Source organism: Miniopterus schreibersii (genome assembly GCF_964146895.1).
Source record: "Miniopterus schreibersii genome assembly, chromosome: 10".
Classification (NCBI taxonomy): Eukaryota; Metazoa; Chordata; class Mammalia; order Chiroptera; family Miniopteridae; genus Miniopterus; species Miniopterus schreibersii.
Window position 1 is genome coordinate 56,134,220 of NC_138110.1, and position 20,067 is coordinate 56,154,286.

The following is a 20,067-nucleotide window of genomic DNA, read 5'->3' on the forward strand; positions in this document are numbered from 1 at the left end:
AAACAACGTCACGTGTGAATTTGACTCTAGCTCCATATGGCTGCAGGGGGGAAATGATAACAGAACTCTGGTTTGCATATGTTAGCACTGGTCGTGAGCAACCAAGAGAGGATTCACACTAACGTCTGCTAGCAGAATGCCATTTGTGTGGTTCCAAAGGGATGGGTAAATAAAAGGATGGGTTAGAACAACCATAGAATTGCTGAGTGAGAATAGATGGACATGATAAAAATATGGGGATTTCATTCAGAGAAACCAATTGGGGTAGACACTGTGAGAAGCGACCAGTAAAGAAAGATTTTTTAAGAGGGGGTAATTATAGAAACTTGACTAACAAAAAAAAAAACACTCTGCAACAACTTTCTAAATGGAGACCAGATAGACAAGTTAGCTTCTGGAATTACTGCCTAATTCACATTCCAGGGCAAATCTCAGGAATCTAGAAAGGAACAAACCAACTTCTTGATGTTAAGAAGGGCAATGAGAAGGAACAAACTTCATCCGAATTGGGGTTAGAGCTAAATTTTATTGAGCACATGCTAGAATTAGCATTTAGGGTAACTCACACATGGAAAAATAATATTTACCACTGTATCAAGGGCTTTGCATGGATTATCTCATGTGATCTTCATAACAACCATGCTTGGCAGATACTATTATTTCTCCATTTTAAAGACGGTAAATTAAAGCTTTGATGTGCTCAAGATCAGAAACTAGTAAGTGGTAGAGACAGGATTCAAATCCAGACTGTCTAAATTTGGAGTCTTCAAAAGTAGAAACAGGGGAAATTGTAGCTAATATTTAAGAGTGACATTTATCCTGTAGATATACCAGGCTAGTGTGTGTACATGGTAAGGTCATCCTATGATTTACTTACTTGTTCATAATATACAACCTAAACTTCCTTTCTTAGTTCTAAGTCACTTCTAAGTCAGTCCTAAAGTCAGTTCTTAGTCATAATAAGTAGCTTTGCCACTTATTGGCAATGTGTGGCCTTGGAGGAATCAATCTAGCTGAACCCTTAGCCTATCTATGGGTTCCCTCCCATATGCGCCCTGAGAGGGGATCAAACCCACAACCTAGGTGTGTGCCCTGACTTGGAATCGAACCCACAACCTTTTTTGCTGTATTCGAAAAGTTAAGAGAAGATGTAGAACATATTTCAAAACATCCAAATAGAAGTTCTGTAGATAAAAATAACAATGTTTGAGATGAAAAATACACTAGCTGAGATTAATGGTAAACTAGACATTACAGTAGAAAATATAATGAACTTGAAGACATAGCAATAGAAACTAAAAAAAAAACAACACCCCACAAAACCCAGAACTATAGATAAAAATAAAGAAAGAATCAATGAGTTTTGTATATTTTCAATTACAGTTAACATTCAATATTACTTTATATTAGTTTCAGGTTTATAGCATAATGATTAGACATTTATATAATTTACAAAAGGATCCCCCTGATAAGCCTAGTACCAACCTGACACCATACATAGTTATTACAATATTATTGACTATATTCCTTATGTTGTACTTTACATCCCTGTGATTATTTTGTAACAACTAATTTGTGCTTCTTAATCACTTAATTGAAGAAAGCAGGAAAAAAAGACAAAGATAAGAAAATTGAATCATATCAACAATACAATTAAATATAAATGATTTAAATATCTCAATTAAGAGGTAGGAATTATCAAATTGGATAGGAAAGGAAGATTCCACTCAGTCCTGCCTACAAAAAATCGTACTTCTAATATAAAGACACAAATAAGCTAAAAACAAAAAAGGTAAAAAGAGATATCAATATCAATCAAAAGAAATCCAGAGTGGCTACCTTAGAATCAGACAAAGTAGATTTCAGAGATAAGATTATTAACAGGGATAAAAGTTTTTATTTTATAGTGGTATAGTGACCAATTCATCAAGAGGATATAACAGTCCTAAAAGTTGGTGCATTTAATATAACTCCAAAACACATGGAGCAAAAACTAGTCAAGGACATCAGGGAGAAATGCACGAGTCCACAATTATGGTTGACATGTAAATACTCCTCTCTCAGAAATCAATAGAACAAATAGATAGAAAATCAGTAAGCATATTTAAATAACACGGTTAAGTAAATTGATCCAACCAGCATTTATAGAACACTCTATCAACAGCAATAAAATACATATTATTACTAAGTACATTCAAAATATTTACCAAGATATAACATACCCTGGGTCAAAAATGAGTCTTAATAGTTTTAAAGATTCAAGTTAACAAAGTAGTCCAAAATGGAATTAAATTAAAATTCAGTAACATAAAAATCTTTGTATTATGCCCAAATATTTCTAGACTAAATAGGACACTTCTAAAAAGAAATCCATGAAGAAAAAAAAAAATTAGAATATATTTTAAACTGAATGAAATAAAACCATAAAATAAAATTTTTGGAATTCCACTAAGGCAGTACTGAGGGAAAATTTATAGAATTAAATGCCCATATTTGAAAACAAGAATGATCTCAAATCAATAATTTAGTGTTCACCTTAAGAAAATGGCAGAATCCTGGCTGGGTGGCTCAGTTGGTTGGAGCATTGTCCTGTGCACCAAAAGGTGGCCTGTTCTATCCCCAGTCAGGGAGCACACCCAGGTTGCAGGTTCGATCCCGGGTTAGGGCACATATGTGAGGCAACCAATCAATGTTTCTCTCCACCCCCCCCTTTCTCTTCCTCTCTGTCTACAAATCAATGGAAAATGTATCCCTGGGTGAGGGTTAAAAAAAAATTAAAGAAAATGGCAGAAGAAGAACAAATTGAATTTAGAGTAAGTATAAGAAAATAAATAAAGATTATAGCAGAAATAAACAAAATAGGATAGAAAAACAATAGTGAGCAATTGAGGAAACCAAACCTTAGTTCTTAGATAAGATCAATAAAATTGATAAATCTCTAGCCAGAGTAATGAGAGTGGTAGACTGGACCAATAACTGTTATTAGCAATATAAAAAATGAGAAAGCTGATATTACTGAGGGTTCTACTAATATTAAAAGGATGATTATGGAATATTATGAACAGCTCTATGTCTGTAAATTTGACAACTGAGATAAAATGTACACGTTCTTTAGAGGACACATATTTTCAAAGCTCATTCATGAAGAAATAGATAACCCGAATATTCCTGTATCTTGTACACTTATTGAATTTATAGTTAAAAATCTTCTCACAAAGAAACTCCAAACCAAGATCATTTTACTGGTGATTTTTTTCCAACTATTTGTGTAATAGATAATATCCATTTTACACCAGCACTTCTCCAAAATTTAATAGGAGGAAATACTTCCCAACTTACTCTGTGAGCCAGTGTGATTTTCTGGGGGCGTAAGTGGTCCTGCATTGTGCTGGGGCGGGGAGGGCAGAAACGCCCTGTCTCTCGCCTCTGGCTGACTGCTAGTCCCCACTCGGAATCATGTGCCAACAAGCAGGGCCACGCTGTGAAAACCTAGAGACGTGAGCAAACAAGGCCTGGAGGACGAAATTTACTGCGATAGGCCAGAAAGCGGTTGATGGTGCGAAAGAAAAACACAAAATGACTGTATTTACTGCAGTGCTAATGGCGGGTCACTACAATCACAGCATTTGCTTAGTGTGCTCACGTCATCTGCTAATCACGGTGCCCAGTCACCCCATAGCTTTGTCTTTGCAGACAAAGTTTGTTATCTCATCTGTCAAACCAAGTTACAGAAGGTCACCCGGTCAGTGTGGAAGGAAGAGAGAGTTTGCACGTGAAAATGCCCAGATGTCACAGTTAGTGGCATTGCCAGAAACACAAGGTTAGTCATCAGAGGCTGGAAGGATATCACAGTCCCCTGTCCTTTATCACAACGGAGGGATAAAAGTATTTGTCCATCCAGACATCTGTATGCTCCACACACATTTATAATGCACTGACTGTGCACAGGGTCCGTGCTAGGAAACAAGGTTAGAGATACGGAGACCCGAGGCCCTGAATTTGGTAACCTAAGGGGATTTCTTTCAGGACAAGGGTACAAGGCTCAGTTTAGTGTCTGGATGTTTTTTTGCAATGTCAAGAAGATTTAAACAAATTGTCGTTGGAGAAATTACATTCTGTTAGCAAAACACTCATCCACAAAGGGTGTGCCTTGGTCATTTTAGCAGCAACAATATTATTAATAATAGCTAATGTGTGCTGGATGCCGCCAATCACAAACGGGGAACTGTGCTGACTGTTTTACTACCTTAGCTGATCCTCAGTATTTACTCTGTGAGAAGTAAGGACTATTATGATACCCATTTTCCAGGTAAAGAAATGGAGGCTCAGGAAGTTGAGTGAGGTGCCTATGGTTACAGAGCTAACAACAAGGGCGATTGCAGATTCAAGCTCTAATCAATCTCATAGCAAAGTCCCAAATCTAACTTAACCATGGACCATTATAACAGCTGATTTCACAATTGGAGGAAGGGAGAGAGGCTTAAGTTTTTTAAAAATATGTTTTTATTGATTTCAGAGAGAGGAAGGGGGAGAGAGAGAGAGAGAAACATCAATGATGAGAAAGAGTCATTGATCGGCTGCCTCCTGCACGCCCCCTGCTGGGGATGGAGCCCACAACCCCTAGCATGTGCCCTGACTGGGAATCGAACAGTGACCTCCAGGTTCATGGGTCGAGCTCAACCGCTGAGCCACGCCGGCCGGGTGAGAGGTTTAATTTTATCCTTTTAAAGAGCATGCTGTTTATGACAAAAATCAGCACCATCAGATGAGGTCTGAATGTCTGGGATGCCCTACGGGCAAAGCTTTCTCCTCGGCTCCCAGAGAACCCCAGGGGTTAGTCGTCCACTGGGGGCACTGGGGGCCATTTGGGGAGAGAGTCAAGCTGGGAGCATAACACTAATCACTGCGTATCTGAAGCTCTCTGGAAAAAGTTAAAATTTCAACAAACCCCCTCACTTTAAGTGCGTTCAGCATTTTCCCTCCTCAGAAATGACTTGTAAGTTTGTGCTTTTAATTATTCTCATTGTCCCCTAAAATTACAGGCGCAGCGCTCAGTGATATTTGAAACGTCAATTACTGGCCTGCAGCCCTCCGCTGCCGCTCCTCCTCCCGCTGCCAGGGCTGCAAATCCATTTTCTGCATTTCTTTCAGATTTTCTGTACAAAATTGTGGAAAATCGCTGTTGGCACATGGCATTTTTCCACAATGGTCAGAGTTATTGAATTGTGCCGTTATGTGCTACTTTGAGACAGCATTCCAGCTTAAAATGCCAGCCTTCAAACTATCAGAACACTTTCCCCAATCCAGGCTTCAGAAAATTTCCACAGGAAAAGGCTACGCCATCTGCCCTGGCGCGCCCGGGGCTCCGACATGCTCAGGCTGCTGGGGTTTAGCTCATGTCTTCCCCAGGCCCCAGGCCCCAGGCCCTCTAATGCTCGTTCCCTCTGCCTCCTCCTCACGGCTGTCCATGCTGCGTGACCTCTGAGTCAGGGGACTCCCTTTCATGAAGGGCCCTCCAGCCACCAGGCTCTGGGCTCCCTGAACGGGGTGACCTGCTGGCAGCCGTTTTGACTGTCTGGTCTGTCACTGCATATGAGGCCCCCAGCTGTGCAGTCATGTTCCAAAGGCACCGCAAACTCAAAATTCCCAACACCCCTCCTGCCACGTTCCCTATTGAGGCCCCACATGCACACAGAAATTCCAGAAGTTATTCTCAACTCCGTTCTCTGCCTGAGCCCACGTGGTCATTCTGTCCCTGAGATCTGTCCCTTCTACTTCCGATGTCTCTCACATCAACTTCTTTACTATTACTGACCTTTCTTCTATATTTTTCCAATAAGCTCCTGCCTTATAATCTGGCACTAGTCTTTTTTCCCTTCAGTGTATCTTCCACACTGCTGTTCAATGGATTGCTTTAATATATATATTTATTAGTTTGTCCAACAATTACTGAGCACCTACCTTGTGCCGCTAGTAGGCACTGAGAGGGTATGACTCCACACTCTAAGTGTTACTGACCACTGTTGCTCCACTGCTTAGAAAGGGTCAAAGGACCTCCCCTGTGAAATAGTCACAGCACTTTAACAAGCGGGACCTCAGGGGCAATGCTGATCTGGAGTCGATGTATCTCTCTGGTCACATCGCCCTCCATTTCTTTCAAGGGGCCTTGTCTCCCAGCTACACTATTCTGTCTGTTGCCTAAAAAGGCAGAAACTTTCCTGACCCCAAACCTCTACCATACTGTTCCACTGCCACTCAGTACCTGGCTTTCACAGCTTGGCATGTGCCAACTAGTTTCTTTTAAAAGGCACAGGGGTGGAGAAGGTGGGTCATGTAGGCTGCCAATAAGGAGCACAAGCTTTGGGGTCAGATGGGTCTACGTTCTGTTATTGACTACTTGTGAGGTCTTTGTCAAGTTGCTTATCCCATTAAAGCCTCAGTTTTCCCATCTGTAAATCAAGGATATGGATAGGTTCCTCCTAGGGTTCTAAGTTGAATTTAATGAGCTCATTTGTATAAAATGTTTATCTTAGAGTAAATGTTGGATAAACTTATAACGATTATTATGCTTGCCACTGTCATTATTATTATTGTTGAGTGGCTTATCACAGGTTATTACAATTATTTTTGTGCCTCTCCTACCAGACTGCATGGCCTTACAGTACAAGGACCATATCTTTTTTACCTCTGTATCCAGTACCTAGGATAAGGCCTTGTTTACATTTGGTGCTCAATTAATATTTGCTAAGAGAACAAATTTATGTGGAAATTCACAGGCACTTTACACTCAACGTATAAGGAAGCCAAAACCATTAGCTTCCCCCAAAGCATGTAAACTATCTAGAATAGTGCCTGGCATGTAATAGTTGCTAAAATAATAAGTAAATTATATCATAGTTTAAATTATTCAGCTATACACATTGATGAGTCACTGCCTTGACCACCGGTAAGGTTTAAAAATATGAATTTCTGTGGGAGTTGGGACATTTGATTAAACTGTTTAAGTCAGAGATCCATAAATATCCATTAAAAAAAAAAAAAAAAGCCATATAAACCACATATTCTCCAGGTTTTATCTCTGGGAAACTAGAGCATAGGCCACTCCTGTTACTTAAACTTAGCTCTTGGCGCTGGCCGGCTTGAAGAAAGGAGGGACGTAGAGAGGTTGTGGCACTACCTTGTTCAAGAAAGCCCTCCGGTTGATGTCTGTGTGTTTTAAGATCCAGGGTAAAATATAATTCCCACATTCCATAAACATGAGTGCAATCATCTGCTCTCTGTCCTCTTGATCTTACCTCATCAAAGGTTAGCCCCAAACTCTGCATTCCTAATCACAGGCTGGTGATACATCCAAGTGCCTCTCCTGTCTCAGATTGGTGTGTTCACCGTATGCTATTATTTTCAGTGCCCTGCATACACTAATTATGCTTCCCTATGGCCTGCTGCTGTCGTCATTCATGGGCTTCCATTGACTGTATGGGCTTAGGACTGGGCCCTGTTTGGTATCTCCTCCCAATGGTTTAGAAAAAACTCTTCAATGTTTATTGTACTAGGCAGCTGGAATAAAGGTGTTTTGTCCCCCCCCCCCCCCCCCCCCACACACACACAGAATCAAGGAAAGAGAAAAGATAGGTCCATTGGTTGGTCCTTGATATATATAAGGAAAAAAAATAGTTTCTCTCAGAATATGTAAAGTCCCTAGAACAGTGTCAAACATATAGAAGCCCCTAAAGCGAGCTTGCCTTTGAGTGGAGAGGGTAGATGGCATTGCAATTTTATCTACCACCAGACTGTCAGATACGCTGCCTTTGGAACCTGCTGTCTTGAGGGAGCTGACTTGGACTCCTTCCCTGCTGCCCAATATTTATATGTAATTTTGGTCGAGATGTTCAACCTATGCAAACTTGAATTTTTGAATAAAGATGACAGCATTTAAACTTTGCAGTGCTATGTGGGAGGCAGAAATGAGATGTTTTTGGCGTAGACATAGCCGGGCATGCTACAATTTTACGCATTCATTCATTATTCCAGAAATAGTTCTTGATTCTTCTACGGCTCGGGTCTTCTGCTAGGCACCAGTGACAAAAACGGTGAGTGACAGCAGACACAGACACGGTCCTTTTACTACATAGTGCAGGGTTGGTAAACTTCTTCTGTAAAGGACTAGATAGTAAATATGCTAGACTTTGCGGATCATGCAGTCTTTGTTTTAACTACTCAACTCTGCCATTGTAGTGCAAAAGTAGCCCTAAACACACTATGTAAATGAATGAGCGTGGCTGTGTTCCAATAAAACTTTATTTACAAAATAGGCAGAGGGCAAGGATTGGTCTGTGAGCCATAGTTTGCCAATCCCTGGTCTAATGTGATAGACAGAAGGCAACTAAGCAACCATACCAATAAAAGAAAAGAGCCTGGTTCCAGGTGAGTGTATGGCTAGGATGCTCACAATGGTTGAGATCGGAAGGGCTGGTGGGACTAGGAAGGAAAGAGAAAGGGGAATATAATGGAACCTGGAGGTGGAAGGGTTGGCAGGACCAGAGCGTGCAGGGCCTGTGGGCCATAGTCAGGCTCTTGCCTTTGTCTGCAGACAGGGGAAGGCCCTGGGAACTGTTCATGTCTTTCCTTTCCTCTCTACCTTCACGTAGCCGGCCCCCCCCCAGAGACAGCTGACCATGGTGGGGTTGCAGCCTTCCCCTCTCCTCTCATCATGACTAGTAAGAGGAAAATCAAATTTTACAGAAAGCAAGTCTGCTTTCAGTGCTTCCCTCTGGAGCCTGGGGCCTCCGACTCCCACTGCCCTTCCCTGGGGTCCCTTCCTGCCCCGCCCTGGCCTAGGGCATCCTCGTCACGGGCTGGAGGACCTAGAGGCCCAGAGGGGCCACCTGGGGCATGTTCTTCCTCACGGTGCTCCCTAGGGCAGCTCCTCTTGGGGCTCCATTTAACACAGCTGTGAAGTGGTGGTTATTCTACCCTCCTCAAAGTGCTACAGTAACTTGAAAATACGGAATGTTCTTTCGTAACCCACAAGAAACAAAAACATGAAAAGCAGAGACGGTGACGGCAGCAGCTGTGACAGGATGATGATGATGGTGATGATGGTGACAGCAATGTGTTGACAGACGTAAAGAGTTATCATCTCTAAAGTATTTGTTGGGCGTGGATTTGCTGAGCACCTGTGAGCACCAGGTTCTAGGTGTTAGAAACGCAGCAGCGAGGGAAAGACGGGCATCGTCCTTGCCCTCCAAGACCTTATAGTGAAGGACAGTGGCATTAAAAGGGTCTTCACAGAGGTAATTACACGTACAAGTAATTATGTAATGAAACAATATTGTCTTCATGAGCCCAATTGAACAAGGGTGCTATCAGAAGCGTGTGTGTGTTGCCAGGAAAGACCCCCGAGGGCAAGGGAATTTCAGCGGCGCTGAGGCGCATGGAGAGCTGAGTTAGCCGGCGGAGTGCAGGGAGGAATATTCCAGGGAGAGGGCGGCCCGCAGGAGGCCTGGGGTTGGCCAAGGTTGTGATGCCGTCGAGGATGGCCGCGAAGGCAGGAGAGTAGTGAGCAAAAAGGAACGAAATCGGAGCTGGGGGCTGGGCTTGGCGGGGCCCAGATCCCTTAGGCCTTGTTTCCAGAAGTGAGTTGCGTTGTCCTGGAAGGCTTGGGGAGCTGGTGGAAGGTTTCGAACGGCAACGTGCCGTCAGCCCTGCTGGCGTTAAAGGAAAATGACGGCGTGTTCTGTGTGTGACAAGTGCAGAGGAGCGGGCGCCGGGGCAGAAGGCGCGATGGGGCGTCCGGGGGAGGCGACGCTGGCTGGACCGGGGCGTGGCAGGGAGAGGGACACCCGGAGCCACGGGGGGTGAGGCTGACGGGATTTGTTAGAAGATCGGAGGTGTGGGTAAGCGAGAGGAAGGCAGAGTCACGGAGGACCCCTAAAGTCTTTGTAGTGAGGACTGGGGAGGGGTGGGGAGGGTCTGATGGCCTGAAAGGTGGGGAAGGATCGGAGGAAGAAACTGCATATGCAGATATATAGTGTGACTGGTGTGTGGCGTGTGTGTGTGTGTGTGTGTGTGTGTGAGTGAGAGAGAGAGAGAGAGAGAGAGAGAGAGAGAGTCAGAATCTTTAAGGTAGCTGAGGAGGGGACATCAGAGATGCCCAATAGTTTCCAGTCTGAATGGTGTTTAGTTTGGCATAATTAACTTCATCAAACTGAAAAGAGACACATCGGGAAAAGTCAGCAGTATAGAGAAATATGTTTGTTCAGCGTGTGAACTTTCACTGTGCAGACTGCTTGGGTGGATGCTGGTGCTGTGACATGGCCGGATTCCAAGCAGTTGGTATTGTCTTCTGAGTAGGAACATGGGTTCTGGAGCCAGGTTCGTTGGATTCAGACCCTACCTGTCTGACAGGATTAGGAAGAATAATGGACCTGCAAAGATGCCCTCTCTAATCCTGGAACCTGGGATTATCTTCAGTTCCATGGAAAAGGGAGTGTAAGGCTGCAGAGGGAGTGAAGGTTGCTGAACAGCTGACCTTGCGATGTGGAGCCCGCCCTGGGTCACCCCGGTGGATCCAGTGCAATCAGCAGAGTCCTTAAAAGTGCAAGAGGGAAGCAGGAGGTCAGCCACCTTGATTTCAGCCCCTTGAGACCGGAGCGAGACCTTGACCTACAGAACTGTAAGGCAACAAACCTGTGCTGGCTTAAGCCACTAAATTCATTTTTAAGTTGTTACAGCAGCAATAGAAATCTAATATGCTCACTTACTAGTGCTCAGGGGAAAGCCATGGAACTCCTCCAAGCCTCAGTTTTCTCATATGTTCAATGGGGACAATTAGATTGCCTACTTGACAAAGATGATAATTAAGCAAGGCAATAGATGCATGTGGTGAATACTAGTAATGCTAGCTCTGTCCCTGTCCCAATGTGTCCCTGTCGCAATGGGAGAAAAAAATGCCTGTCTTTGTCTCAGAGACAGGCCACAGATGTTCTGCCCAAGCCAGTGAGCTATGGTTTGCCCAAGACACCTGGAGAACTGGGTGGGTTTCATCCTTGTGGTCCTGGCTGCCCCACAATATCTTGCAGAAATGAACTATGTCTCTAATGATTGACTTAGGCTAAACTAGACTTGCTCCTGTTGAAGCCAAAAAGTGTGAGCCTCGGCAACCTGTTTTATCAGCCTTTCCTGGGGTTGTTCCTTTTCTGAGAAGTAAAAACAATAAAACTCCTAGATGAGTACATCTACAGCCCTTAGAGAAGACATCAGCATGCTCTCCAGCATCCTGCTGTTCATAATATTCAAATTATTAGCAAATAAAGATTATTATAAATTATTAACTGTTTGCCAGTGCAATGATTTGCATATTTTAAAAGTCTCTTTATATTCAATTTTTAAAACACCTTCTCTCCTTGTGAATCATGAAGGATTATTGGGATGACAGGTCTTTTGCTTGGCTCTGTGATGCTCATTTGGAGGTAGGGAGCAGTTGTTGCCTGAGCTTGTGTTGGGAGCCTGGCTCCCTGCCCTGGAGTCCTCTTTTCCATGCACTGGGTGTACATGCTCAGGCCTGTGGCTTCAGGCCTGCCCAGGCACACATCCCTGCTTCGTTCCCGAGCTGGGAGTCTGGAAGTAGTTGGCTCATTCACAATCAGAAGAGCTGTGGATCTCTCTGGATCTGTTGCCCTTCACCTCCTTCCAGAGACCAGCTGGACCTGCTCCAGTAGAGCCTCACTCTTTCCTCCCGCTGCAGTTCTGCTGTGCTCTAAGTTTCTCTGTGCCCATCTTCTAACCTGCCTGTCATACTCTGTTCCTAAATTATGTGCCCTGCAGATAACTTCTCATAGCCCTTGCCCAGTGCCTGTGCAACTGAGTCCTTATATTCCCAACCCCTGAATCTTCATCTAGCTTCACAGACCCTGTAACCTGGGGCCCCAAAGTCTGTCTCTTTCTGCCAGAACTTTCCAGTAGGGTCAAATGAGAAAGAGAGGAGTTGCTTCACTGAGCTATCTTCCTGCAGAGTGACCCTGCACACAAGTAGCTATTTGGGTGGTGGGGGGTAGATCAATAAGCCAGGCCTTGGCTGGAGTGCACGGCAACCTCTCTCTCAAAGGATGAATGTTTGGGTTGACACTTGACCAATAAGACAAAGAACAAGGTCGCGACTCATGTTTTTTACCCCTAAAAAGGAATTGCTCTTCCAAAACCCCAGAGGAAAGTAAGTCTGGCTTTTTGATTATACGTTTCATTGCAAGGCACTGATGTAATGTCATACATGATAAAACTGGGAGCTGGGCTTGAATGAAGTCAACTGAAGCTTACAGGCTTAATCCAGGCTTGAGTATTTCAGATTTATCCAGCCATGATTTCTGGGGCAAGTATTTGAGGTTAGAATAGCTTATGAGTGACATACATGGAGCAATGGTTAGTTTCATTTGCAACTCAAGGGGCCTTTGCAAAAGACACTTGGCTCCCCTGGTTTGGAAAGTGTCATTTTGAAAGGGAAACTGAGTTCATCTCTGAATCCTGAGAATGTGGGAGTGAAGCTTTTTCACTGCCATTTTTTTGGAGCCTAAATGAGTGTGAACAGGTAGAGAGTCTCTCAAGATGATAAAGGGTCCAGTAGGTTTGATTTTGTGTGAGCTTCTGGCTAATCCCTGGTTTGTTTAACTGGGTGATTCTGGGTCAAGGAACAGTTGACACAAGTCCATGGAGACAAGTTTACAAAGGACAGCCCTGGGCTTTGGGCTTGACTCTTGGCAGAGGCTCAGTGTTTTCACGATCACCCATCACACCCTGGCTCCCTCCTGAAAATGTTGTTCTTGAGGGGCACAGGCCTTGTTGCCAGGACAGCTTATGCGGGGAGTATGCTATCCCCATTGCACTCCCCCGGGGGTGATGGAATTTATTCAAAACCACAGTAGTATTTGAGGATAGAGAAGCCTCTTTGGCTAAAGGAAGAGCTGAATTTTACTCCCTGATACAAACCAAAATCTTTGTTGGGGCTCACAAACATACAGGGTGTGTCAAAGGTAGGTTTACAGCTGTAATACAAAGAAACAATACAATAATTAATAAACAATAATACAAGAATAAACTGTGTTTTGCATACTCACAACTGTAAACCTACCTTTGCCCACCCCATATATGAAAGTGAATATATTTTTTAAAATGAGGCGTTCTATCCTTTCAGGTTGGTGAGCCTGGCATTTGCTATCCATGCATCATTCCATAGGTAACAGAGTTGCTCCAAGCAGAGTGGAGACAATGCTAAGTAAAATCTGAGGGCTCAGGCTCTGCCCCCACCACACACGTGTGCAGGCTGGTGGGCAAGCTAACCATTAACCCAGTGACCACAGACACAAAAGCAAAGCCCTGGCTATGCTTGGGGCTCTGGAGGAAGACAGTACCGGATGCAACAACAGATTGTAATATGAGGACTTGACCAGGCTTGGGTTCAGCATGGCTTCTGGGCAGTGTCCAAACTGCATGTTCAGTGGGAAGGGGGCAGAGGGAACAGCACATGCAAAGAGCCTGGTGTCGAAGGGAGCAGGGCTTGTCAGGGCCTTTAGGAAGCAGGGCTGAAGCAGAGAGCTGAAACGAAGTTGGGGCCAGAGAAGTGATCAGGGTCCAGATGATAGAAAGCCTTTAGCTTTGCTAAGGATTTTCCAGGACTTCCTCCTTTGCAATCCCCCCCACCCGCCACCCCAACCTTCCCATCTTGGATGAGTTAATATTATTTAAGGTGAACTGTCTTAGGAATTAAACTCTGCCCAGTTCCTGGCTCTATAATTCTTCCTGGTATATATGGGGGCTTCTCATCCGAAGGCTACTTCTAGCTCCAAAAGTAATTTACCCTTCCTGAATCTCCTCAAACACCAGAGAGCGGGTCTATCACTCTCTTTTTAATGTTCCCCACAGGACAGTTCTGGGCGCCCAGCCTCAGGCTCTACCGTCATATCTGAATCTATTTCTTTTTGGCCTTCTAAATCTCAGGCGCTTCTGGATACTTAAGGGTCCAATTGGCTTACCGGGAGTGACTGTGGAGATTGACCAGGCCTGACCTCTGAGGAGAGCCAGTTGTCCCTCTGGGGAAAGACCTGGAACATTCCTTCTTCCAGCTAGCTGCCCTGCCCTAATCCCCACCAGTCTCCCTCTGGCTTTTTCTTCCCCTAATTATAACCTGAGTTGAGTCATCTGGTGTAGCTAGTCGTGGTTAGGGTTTAATGTCTGCTCTAATAGTTACTTAGTCTTTGGGATAAGTAAGGAAAGTGGTGGGTTTGAAGTAGCCTAATTCTCCTCAGGACTGAGGTCATTCATAGAGGTTCATTAAGAAGACATAGAATATCTTTAAAAGCCACTAAAGAAACAGAGTGCTCATAGTTTCCATTCAGCCATCCCCCAAATATCTGTCTAATTTTAATTCAGATAAGTGATCAGAGCACAACATGGCCACAGAATATGCTGCTTATACTACTAGAGGGGGATTTATCTTTAACTCATATGTGTAGTCTTCATATATCCTTCCAGAAAAAAGAAATATGCATCAGAGATTCTCAAACCTCCATAAGTCCAAGATTCGTTCGGGTTGCTTATAAAAATGCAGATTCCTGGACCATGCCCCCAGTTGATTCTAATTTGTCTGGTTTGATGATAGGGCTTAAGAAACTTGATTGTTTAATAATCACCCCAACATGATTCTATTACAAGTGGTTCATGACCTCACTTTGAGAACTGGGATGGCAGCCCTCTTGCTCTTGGTATGGACTGGGTGCCGGAGAGGATACAGTTTGGGAACTGTCCTTGTTGAGAGAAGAAAGGGATAAGAGAGCTGGAGAATTTTCTTAAGGATGGAGGCTCCGTTGAACTTCACCCATGATGTGTCCAGTCCTGTATTCTGTTGCTAATAAAGTCCTTCAGAGTCTCACTTTAAAGGTTCAGGTTATCTTCCTGATACCAACAACCTTAAGAGATGGGCTATGGTCACAGGTCCTTACACACTTCTGAGTCTAGTTGAGAAGCTGGACCTGATGATAATCTACTGCAGTAAGTGGAATGCGATACATGTGAGGGAGATATATTTGATCTATAGTATTTCTAAAGACAGGTAATGATACAGCTGAGCCTGTGGATTACAAGTACCAGGGACAATTAGTAAGTCAGTCCAGTATCTAAATAAAACTTGGTCAAATAAATAAATTGTAAAAACCTACTATTTAGAAAGGTAATAACGATTACTATATGATTTCTTACAGAAAACAACAACAAAAACATGTGCTATAAAGCATATTAGAGAATTTAAAGTTCTTAGTGTTATCTTTGGGAAACACAGAAAAACATCTATAGTTCTGAGCACAAAAGACTGTGATGGAGGAACCAGATCAGGTGTTCCTCTGAGTTGCTTTTCATTTTCAGCAATGGCTGAAAGACAAATGTCAGTATAGAAGTTTCAGAAAACAAACCATTCATTTAAGATTTTATCTTTTAATTTTAAAATTTTTATTGAATTTATTGGGGTGACATTTGTTAATAAAAGTATATAGGTTTCAGGTGTACAATTCTATAATAATTCATCTGTATATTGTGTGTTCACCATCCCAAGTAGTTGTGTAGTTTAAAAATTTTGCAAAACTCTGTAACACTGGTAAACTTTGCAACAAATAGCAGCATGTAAATTCAGAACATTACTTATTCTTTTATAAGTTAATATATATATGATATACATTATGTATATATATATTCCTGTGCTGTGAAAAAAAAAACTATCTTTTTTAGTGCTCAAAATACATTTAAAAATGATTATCTACCACAGTACCTTCCATAAGCAGGTATCCATAATAAAAGAAGTTATAAACACTTTTTGACAACAGCCATAGCTATTCTCTGAGGAAAATTCTTATATGCAAGTATTTAAATATTAAATTAATAAAGAACATGAATTCATGTACTAAACTTCTAGTTCTAGCATTTAAAAAGAGACACAGACACAAATATTGAAGGAATTAAAAACATTATGTTTTTATCTAGGCCAATACTTCTGAAAACAACTATTTCAAAGTAGATGATTCTCTAGGTAATATAAATGACCAAAAATAGCATTGGAAGTAATAAATATATAGTCTTTATGAACTAAAATGCAAGGCAGTTTCCATGTACTATCTCCAATGCATGAAGAGACTCCTCAAGGTCACCTTGGATTTCCTCACAACTGGCTGAGAAATGGAGGCTGAATAGGTTGACCAACCACCCTGGTTTTCCCTGGACTGCGAGGTACCCTAGAATGTGGGACTTTCAGTCCCAAGAAAACAAGGACGAGTTGGTCACCCAAAGGCTAGTGATGTGCCCGCAGACACGGGCTCCTGAGTGGCCGAGCCAGGAGGGACAGCAGGCCTGCCTCGTGCGGCCTCCACTCTGCCATATTGCCCTGGAAGGTCATGGGGCAGAGACGGCAAGAAGCCACTCAGGCTGCAGCCGTGGATAATCTTCATTACAACGCAGGGTCTTTAATTGGAAATGACTGGGACACAGCACTTAGGCGTGGATTTCAGATAATTTTCAGTTTAGAAATGTAAAGTTCCCTGAACAAAAAACCCACAACCACCTAATATCTATGGAAGTGGTTCTCAAAGTGGGTCCCAGAACAAGCATCGGCGGCACCATGGGCGGGCTCGTTAGAAATGCAGCCTTGCGGCCCCACCCCAGCCCTACCGAATCAGCGGCTCAGGGGTGAAGCCAGCCATGGCCCTTTAAGAAGACCTCCCGGGGATTCTGATGGGTGCTGGCATTTAAGAACTGCTGATTTAGGGAGAGGGGCGAGAACTGGGGTGCTTTCAGAGTTTCCCGGATTCCAATGTGCACTGAGCGATGAGAACCACAGCTAGAGACCTCAGGGCAGCAGTTCTCAGCCTTGGCTGCAGATTAGAGACACCTTGGAGAGCTTTTAAAAGTCCAGATGCCCAGGCTGCTGGGCCAATTACGCAGGAATCTGCGGAGTGGCATTAATATTTTTCAGATCCCCCAGATGATGTCGTTATTGATGTCAAGCCAAGATTGAGAGCCGCTGCCCTCAGCCCTTCATGGCTGCAGAATCCCACGGTGAAGGTAACAGGTGTGTTCCCTCGCTGCCAAATGGCAGGCATTCTTCCATGAAGATGGGCCCCTAGACTTGCAAATGGAAAAAGGCAACTTAACTACATTCTGTGCCTGTCGGTTACCTGATCTGCCTGAGGCATGTCAGTTAAGAGTGAATCTATGGAACTTTCTGAAAAGTCAGGTGGAAATATGTCCAGTGGGATCATCAGACTTCTTTGGAAGCCTTGGATATCTTCACGGGCAAAGAAAAAAATCAATAGATATATCATAAAAGGTGAAAGTGATTTTTCAGTGAAAAGACAGGATTGTGATGAGGGTGTTCCCAGATCTGCCTTTTGCCCAGAATATTCCAGGGCTTAGATTCCTGGTTTGAATACAGACATGGGCCTCATCTGGACTCAGTCCTTCTGGACAGTGGACATTGACTTCATGGGCCAAAACCTCCCTTTCGGATTTCCAAAAATAATGTTTAATGTTTTCCCAAGACTAGTGAACAGTGACAATAGGGAGAAATAACCTTTATACTTTCCTTTTTTGGGTCATGAGACTCTTGAAAAGGAGGATTGTCTGAGATGAATTCTGCACTGGCGAACATTGGGGTAGAGCATAGAAAGTCCTGGAACTCAAACTCTTTTTATTTCTTTTACTATGCAAGCTGTGAATTTCAAAAATAACAAGTCATTATAAAAATGAAACATGAGATTCATCACACCCACTGCTTTAATCATTTTAAAACCTTCCATAACTTGAAGTAACGAAAACATTTCTCTTTACTAGTTAATGCTCTCTGCATTGCTAGTGCTTTCTGGACATAAAAGAAGGCAGCATGGAGATTCTGTGCCAGGGCCCACGCGAGGCACTTTGCATTTATCCACTTAGCACAGGCTGCGTGCCAGGGACTGGAATGGGTGCTGGAGATCTGGAGACTGATGGCATGCTGGTCCTGCGTTCGAAGAGCTCACAGTCTATGGTCATTAGTATGGTGCAGCGAATGCCATGAGGAGCACACACCGAAAGGGTGCCCAGCCCAGGATGGCAGGGCCAGGGAGCGGGCGGGAGCCACGAGAAGCTCCTGCAAAAGGTGATGCTTGACCTGGATCAGGAAGAGCAGTAGGAACCAGCAAGTGAAACTTAATTATAATACACAGTTATTTAATCTTTGTAATGACTCTGAAATAGGTATTATTAGTTACATCTCATAGCCAGGTGACAGAATTAGTGTCATGGAGCAAGTTTTGTGGGAAGGCATCATAGTAACTAGCCTATATGAAGGTTACTTTATATATAATATATCTTATATTATATATTTACATATGTAGGGCAGCATGTATATATATAAAATACATGTTATATATGTATAATAAACTCACTTTTATAGAGGCCAACTGGTTCATATAACTAAGTAGTGTGTATATATATATACACACACTTTTTTTAAAAGTATGTTTTTATTGATTTTTAGAGAGATGGGAAGAGAGAGAGAAACATTGATGTGAGAGAAACACTGATCAGTTGCCTCCGCAGGCAACCTGACCGGGGATCAAACTGGCAGCCCGGGTATGTGCCCTGACCGGGAATCGAACTGGCGACCTTTCAGTGCACAGCCTGATGCTCAGCCAACTGAGGCCTACCGGCCAGGGCTATACACTTTCCTATAGTGCATAGACTAACTGATTCATATAAGAAAGTAATAATATATACGCTATTTTATATGTATTTATAAAATATATCTCTGTGTTTGTATAACATATGTATAATACAATAAATATATAGTGAACAGTATAATAAAGTTTATGTATATTATACATATACATATATTATTAGTCATTATATATACATAGGGCGGCATGTCCCTGGTGTCTGATTCTGGGCTCTACATTTTTCTGGTTTTATCACCAGGTACAAAGGTGAATCTCAGCTCTGGATAAAAATAACATCGCATATGTCCAACTAATTTGAATATATCCGTTCAATGCTGGAGATGGAGTCTCTGATAGCATTGGAGGAGCCATGGGTTGTGTGTACAAAAATGATACGAGATTCGTAAGTTAGAACAATTCAGCTATCAATTGAACACTGAGGCCTTGTGAGTGTGACCTGCGGTGCCTCATTGAACACCAGGATCACAGTCTTCATGCCCAGCCTGGACATACTTCTGATCCAGGTGAAATACGTCAGTGTTAACGAGTAAGGAAGCTTGGTAAAATCTATGTTCTTTTATGGATTTTAACCTCATTTCTCTTTTACTCGACTAGGGTAAATATGTTCATACTGGAGACAGTGAAGACATCTGTTGTTGGAGACCTCGTTGACTATCTTCTGGTAAGGTGTCCTTGGAAAAGTCACTTAAGCTGCTTTCTGAACCTCACTTTCTTTATTTGTTGAAAGGGTTATTATACCTGTGTCTAAGCATGATTGCGAGGCTCACATAAATGATAAGGGCAATTAGAAGATACTTAAAAAATTGTTAACTACACCTTCCATCCTTCCCTTTATAGGCTGAGACCATAATCCCCTCAGGTTGCATTTTTCTGATGCCTTCTCATGTTTATTCTAAACTATAATAGTTCACCTAAAGTGGTATCCTTTACTTCTGAGATTTCATTTTGGTCCTTGGATAAGCTGAATTTTCTGGTAAATATTGCAAATGGGCCAGGTGGTAATTAATCTTTCAGCCTTAGTATTGAAATCAGTGAATCATTGACTTATTTGTAAAATCAGCAATAACTTTCAGAAGTGAGATACCTTCCTCACATGCTCAAGTCTAAATTTGGCATTGAAACAAAATGCAAAGCTTTTAAGGCAAAGTAAGTCTATAAAATGTTGTTCATCACGCCTCTTCCCAGAACCACGTAGAAGACCATATTGTATGATAGGGGGGAAAAAGACAAACTATTGTTGGCCTGACTCAGAATTCTAAATATGTAATTCGAATTACTCTAATAATTCAAAATTTCCAAGGTCCATCTTATTTCAAAGAAA